The sequence below is a fragment of the Scyliorhinus torazame genome, chromosome 18 (genome assembly GCF_047496885.1).
Source record: "Scyliorhinus torazame isolate Kashiwa2021f chromosome 18, sScyTor2.1, whole genome shotgun sequence".
Classification (NCBI taxonomy): Eukaryota; Metazoa; Chordata; class Chondrichthyes; order Carcharhiniformes; family Scyliorhinidae; genus Scyliorhinus; species Scyliorhinus torazame.
In genome coordinates, this window is record NC_092724.1 from 24,429,201 (window position 1) to 24,436,224 (window position 7,024).

The 7,024-nt window shown below is 45.8% G+C and overlaps 1 long non-coding RNA gene across 1 annotated transcript; it reads right to left on the reverse strand.

Moving 5' to 3' along the window:
- Positions 1-1,108: 1,108 nt before the first annotated feature.
- On the reverse strand, positions 1,109-4,529 carry LOC140394783 (uncharacterized). Its single transcript, XR_011936002.1, has 2 exons — positions 4,341-4,529; positions 1,109-1,421 (listed from the first exon to the last, which is right to left on the reverse strand). It is a non-coding gene; the product is annotated as an uncharacterized lncRNA (long non-coding RNA).
- Positions 4,530-7,024: the final 2,495 nt, after the last annotated feature.

Here is a 7,024-nt window from a genome sequence, read left to right on the forward strand (position 1 = left end):
GATCTATTGTTTGCCGATCTTGACTTAGCGCTGCACTACTTTATCAAATGTCCTCTTTTGTGGCTATAAAAACTCAGCCTCCTTAAACCAACATAATTCAGGAGCACGGTTGCTTCCACATCGGTAACGTTCCCCTTTATGTATTACTGACTGTTTGCCTATTCTGTACCTTTTAGTTTTGCGGGTGGCTGAAATTGGTTCCCGCTTGGCGGCTGATTCGACCGGGTGAACGGAGCCAATTTGTACACTCTGCAACAAGTGTCCACCTTTTTCATCACTTTCCATGGCCAGGGCTATCTCCATTGCTTGTTTCAAATTTATGCCAACCTCTGCCAGCAACCTGCACTGAAAAGCATTGTTGTTCACGCCACAAACTAACCTACCCCATAACATGTTATTTAGGGTGGCTCGAAAATCACAATACTCAGATAATTGCTTGAGTTTAGCAATGCAGGTTGCAATTGGTTTGCCTGGGGCTCTCAATTAAATTTGTATCTCTCGAGTATGACTCATTGAGGTTGCAATTGAGCCTTCACTAAATCCACAAGCTCACAAAATGAGTGGGAGTCAGGCATGCTTGGGGCTATAAGACTGTGAAGAAGGTTATCGGTCTGAGCTCTATGAACACTTAGACTTTGCCTCCTCCCAAATTTTGTTTGCTTGGAAATAATACTCAAGGCGATCAATGTATTGTGTCCAGTCCTCCATGGCGGATTCAAATGGGTCTAATCATCCAAAGAGCGGCATTCTGGTGAGTACTTTTATATTCAGGCTTTGATTAAAACAGGATTCTCACATGTTTGGGACAGATGCAGTGTCATGATAATAAATGTCGCCAGATGTAAAGATGCACTTTCAGAGACTCCATTAGTAAAAACAAACGGAATTTATTTAGAAGAATTGTACATCAGCTGCATAGCTGTATCTAGCTCCCAAATGCATAGGAGCCTCTTGCACCATGGGGTGATTTCACACTCTCTGTCCTGATTGATCACCCAGGCCAGGTGAACCTTACTCTGCTATGTTGCCCTTGAAGGTTCAATCACCACCGGGGGGTCCTCCTTTCATCATTAAAGGCTCAAAAGCACTTTCCACTTTTCATGCACAGTCAATAATAATATTCTTTATTAGTGTCACAAGTAGGCTTACATTAACACTGCAATAAAGTCACAAAGGAAATGTAGCAAATTATGCACAGTAAGACACCACAAGCAGGAATCAGTTGAAATGTATGCCGAGGCAGGCAGCACGGTGGCGTAGTGGTTAGCACCGCTGCCTCACGGCGCCGAGGTCCCAGGTTCGATCCCGGCTCTGGGTCACTGTCCGTGTGGAGTTTGCCCATTCTCCCCATGTTTGCGTGGGTTTCGCCCCCACAATCCAAAGATGTGCAGGGTAGGTGGATTGGCCACACTAAATTGCCACTTAATTGGGGAAAAAAATGTATGTCAAGGCATGGGAAAAGGTGCAAAAAGATTTACAAAAATATTAAGAGCCCTGCTGATTCCTGGTGCCAAGCCTCTGGGTTCAATCCCGGCCCTGGATCTCTGTCCGTGTGGAGTTTGCACATGCTCCCTGTCTCTGTGGGTCTCACCCCCCACAAAGCAAAAGATGTGCAGGTAGGTCAATTGGCCACGCTAAATTGCCCCTTAATTGGCAAAATAAAATTTAAAAATGAAAGAACCCCGCTGATGTTAACTGCAAGAGTGTCCCAAAACCCAGAAGGGAAAATTGGAACACCGGTTCTTAGAGGTATATATTGTGGTGTATATTTCCAATTTGGTATACTGTGAGAAAAATAAGTGAACCAGGGAGGAATAGTCCAGTCATTGTGTGAACAATTAATAACAATAATTATTAACTTCAGAAATACACACAAAGAGGACTATAATAACTCAAAAACTTAACTACACTGATCGCTAAACACAGAGTATTACATGATCTTAATCCTTTGTACCCAACTACCTACAGTCCCTAAACTCTGAGACACCCCTTTATTCCCAAACAACTTCAAATATTATATAACTTTATGACCTAAATCCAGCACATAATTACCACACACAGATTATTTGGCCACATTTGGGGAAACCATTTTTCGTTTCAATGAAGGTAAAATCTGCTCGGTTCAAGTTTTGCATCTTTTTTCATTTTTTCCAATGAAGGGGCAATTTAGTGTGGCCAATCCACCTACCCTGCACATCTTCGGGTTGTGGGGGCGAAACCCACGCAGACACGGGGAGAATGTGCAAACTCCACACGGACAGTGACCCAGAGCCGGGATCGAACCTGGGACCTTGGCACCGTGAGGCTGCAGGGCTAACCCACTGCACCACCGTGCTGCCCTTAAGTTTTGGATCTTAACCGATTGCCTGTTTAGCAATAACTTGTTTGCAGGAGACTGTTTCTGCAGCTGGGTGTGGTTGTGATGGTAGACGCTACTGTGTTTTTTTTCCCCAGTCATTGTGCTATGGATATATCATTGCATGTCTTTGGTGAGGGGCAGCATGGTAGCACAAGTTCGATTCCGGCTTGGGTCACTGTCTGTATGGAGTCTGCGCATCCTCCCCGTGTGTGCGTGGGTTTCCTCCGGGTGCTCCGGTTTCCTCCCACAGTCCAAAGATGTGCAGGTTAGGTGGATTGGCCATGATAAATTGCCCTTAGTGTCCAAAATTCCTCTTAGTGTTGGGTGGGGTCACTGGGTTATGGGGATCGGGTGGAGGTGTTGACCTTGGTTAGGGTGCTCTTTCCAAGAGCCGGTGCGGTCTCGATGGGCCGAATGGCCTCCTTCTGCACTGTAAATTCTATGTTAATCTATGCTATCCACCCTGTGGATTCGGTTTTTAGTATATGTGTGTCACTTTCCTTATCTCTCCGCTTTGAAGTTACCTCTTCAGTGCCCCATTGTTTTCCTCTAGTCACATAGGTAAACACTTGCTTTTCTCCCTGATGTGGTAATTCTCACATCAAAACCCCCCCCCCCAGACAGCTGCCCGTAACAACTCCCTCATTTAATTTACCCCGGTTTCAATTTTTAAAAGCATTATTTTTCTCCAATTCTTAACAAAAGGGTACCAGAGTGTGAGTTTTGACCTACAAACAAAGAACAAAGAACAAAGAAATGTACAGCACAGGAACAGGCCCTTCGGCCCTCCAAGCCCGTGCCGACCATACTGCCCGACTAAACTACAATCTTCTACACTTCCTGGGTCCGTATCCTTCTATTCCCATCCTATTCATATATTTGTCAAGATGCCCCTTAAATGTCCCTATCGTCCCTGCTTCCACTACCTCCTCCGGTAGTGAGTTCCAGGCACCCACTACCCTCTGCGTAAAAAACTTGCCTCGTACATCTACTCTAAACCTTGCCCCTCTCACCTTAAACCTATGCCCCCTAGTAATTGACCCCTCTACCCTGGGGAAAAGCCTCGGACTATCCACTCTGTCTATGCCCCTCATAATTTTGTATACCTCTATCAGGTCTTCCCTCAACCTCCTTCGTTCCAGTGAGAACAAACCGAGTTTATTCAATCGCTCCTCATAGCTTATGCCCTCCATACCAGGCAACATTCTGGTAAATCTCTTCTGCACCCTCTCTAAAGCCTCCACATCCTTCTGGTAGTGTGGCGACCAGAATTGAACACTATACTCCAAGTGTGGCCTAACTAAGGTTCTATACAACTGCAACATGACTTGCCAATTCTTATACTCAATGCCCCGGCCAATGAAGGCAAGCATGCCGTATGCCTTCTTGACTACCTTCTCCACCTGTGTTGCCCCTTTCAATGACCTGTGGATCTGTACTCCTAGATCTCTTTGACTTTCAATACTCTTGAGGGTTCTACCATTCACTGTATATTCCCTACCTGCATTAGCCCTTCCAAAATGCATTACCTCACATTTGTCCGGATTAAACTCCATCTGCCATCTCTCCGCCCAAGTCTCCAGACAATCTAAATCCTGCTGTATCCTCAGACAGTCCTCATTGCTATCCGCAATTCCACCAACCTTTGTGTCGTCTGCAAACTTACTAATCAGACCAGTTACATTTTCCTCCAAATCATTTATATATACTACAAAGAGCAAAGAACTGTGAAAGATTTAATAGGTTAGGCCTCTTTTCTGTAGGAATGAGGATGAGTTGTGGCCTGACTGGGGTCTCGAAGATTGTGAAAAGTTTTGCCGGGTTAGATGTTGAGAAAATGTTTCACCTTGTGGGCGAGAGCGGCACTGGGGATCGGGGGAAACACAGAATCCCATTTCACCGACAAATTGAAAAAACTTTCACTCACTAACTGAGGAGGCAGCTCACTCAATTTCTCCAACTTATTATACCCCACACTCACCTCCTACTAACTGCCTCCTCTCTCCAACACCATGGAACATTTAGTTGATGCAAAGATTACCGTAGCTGCTCGCTAGTCTAGTTTCTCCTCCCACTATTCAGTTAATTCAGAGGACACCGAACCTCCTTAAAGAGAGACCGAGGAATCATGTCACTAGTCACGTCAGTGTTATTTATGGATGGAGGAGAGATCAGGAACAGGAGCTGCAATCTCTGAACCAGCTCTGTGCATATTTAAACAGCTCTCAATTCAAATCCAAAATTCAAGCTTTTAAATATTGACGGCTGGGCCAAATGAATGATCATTTCAATTGAAAGTAGACAAACCCGTGTTTGCGTGGGTTTGGCCCCCACAACACAAAGATGTTCAGGGTAGATGGATTGGCCACGCTAAATTGCCCCTTAATTGGAATAAATGAATTGAGCACTCTAAATTTATTTTTAAAATAAATAAATATTAAAATAAAAAAGTAGACAAACTCCCTTTAAACCCTACTGTCCAGGGAGTGAGCAGAATGACGTGAACTGCATCATCAAACATTACTGCTGTACAACCTCATTCCACCGCCTGCAAACCTCCCTCACTAACAAATAGGAAAAGTTTGATTTGATCTTCACAGCTTGAGTCAGTGCAGAGCAGAGAACCACTGGGTTCGAGTGTGGGCAGACTGTTCCACACACACTGACTGCACAAACATCCGAGCCTTCATCATCACAGAGACACCACCTCGACACAGATTCAACAATTTAACTCTTGCCCTGCCTTTCTCCTCTGTATATTCCTCCATATTGAATGGTCCCTACAATCATCCCCTCTCACTCCACTCATCTGTCCAGCCCTTCGGTAACAGCAAAGACACCCCAAAAACTGTGCCAACTGAGCAAACTCACTGAGTAAAAACAGGGAGAGTGTGTGGGGGAAAGATCACATTATGAGGACAGTGAGCTTTACTCTGTATCTAACCCTGTGCGGTACCTGTCCTGGGAGTGTTTGATAGGGACAGTGTAGAACAAGCTTTACTCTGTATCTAACCCCGTGCTGTACCTGTCCTGGGAGTGTTTGATGGGGACAGTGTAGAGGGAGCTTTACTCTGTATCTAACCCTGTGCGGTACCTGTCCTGGGAGTGTTTGATAGGGACAGTGTAGAAGGAGCTTTACTCTGTATCTAACCCCATGCTGTACCTGTCCTGGGAGTGTTTGATGGGGACAGTGTCGAGGGAACTTTACTCTGTATCTAACCCCGTGCTGTACCTGTCCTGGGAGTGTTTGATGGGGACAGTGTCGAGGGAGCTTTACTCTGTATCTAACCCCGTGCTGTACCTGTCCTGGGAGTGTTTGATGGGGACAGTGTAGAGGGAGCTTTACTCTGTATCGAACCCCGTGCTGTACCTGTCCTGGGAGTGTTTGATGGGGACAGTGTCGAGGGAGCTTTACTCTGTATCGAACCCTGTGCTGTACCTGTCCTAATAAAGGTTGGTCAGTCAGCGGGCGGTGTGTTGCACTCTATGAACTCTGCTCTGCTCAGATGAATCTCTTGGCTGGTTTACAGGCGGTGCTGGGTGTTCCCAGAATAGTGGGAAGGTGTGGCAACTCGTGACAAGGAAAGAATTTTGAGTGCAGAGATGTTTAAATACCTTCACATAAACAATTCATCTTATGGTTATCAGTTCCCAGAGTACCTATAAACTCAAGAATAAAACACTGATAACTTAACTGCTGTCAGATAACAATTCACCTTTTGAACCCGTGGTAAGCGCTCTAAGCAACAACAAAGTAGTAAATGGACCTGGAATCCACTCACTGACTTTGGGATCCACAATACTGGTTGATTCTGAATATGACGCATTCACAGCGCGCTTACTATTGGACATTATTAGATTGTTGGACTGTACTGGGTGTGTTGTGTTGACTTCACTGTGCCATACTGTACTCGGCTGGGTTGGGTTGGGCTATACTGTATTGGGCTGGGCTCTATTAGGTTGTGCTCTACTGGTCTGAACTGGGGTGGGCTGGGCTGTACTGGTCTGAACTGAACTGGGGTGTACTGGGCTGTGCAGACTTGTACTGGGCTGTAGTGGTGATCCTGGCCAATATGACCTGTGCTTGATCTCTTGTTCATTTCCTGAGCCCAAGTTATGAATTGGGGCTCAGTTGAGGAAAGTAAATTTCTCTCCCCCTTTTGCCAGTTCTTTCCCCCCCCCCCCATCTCCCTGAATTTGTTGCCTCCGGGTCGCTCCCCAAAAGGGATAAGACACCCACCCACATATCCATACAAACAGCCCCTTCCTCCCCCCCCCACACACACACCCAGGCAGACAAGCACACACACAAATCTCAACACGCATAAGCACAAACGCAGACCAGCACAGGCAGATGCACGCCCATATAAACAGGCCTTCCACCCCCCCCACCCCCCCCACACACACAAACCCAGACAGACACAGGCAAATAGATAAACCCACATAGACACACACAGACAAATACAGATGCATACACATGCACGGTTACACAGAAATACGGAAACATACATATGTATTGGTGCAAAATACCAATTTGTGGCTATACAGCATTTTGTCAAGAACAGTGACTCCCACCTCACCTCTGGAGTTCAGCACTTTTATCCATGTTTGAACCAAGATTGTCATGAGGTCAGGAACTGAGTGACCCAGGTGGAATCCAAACTG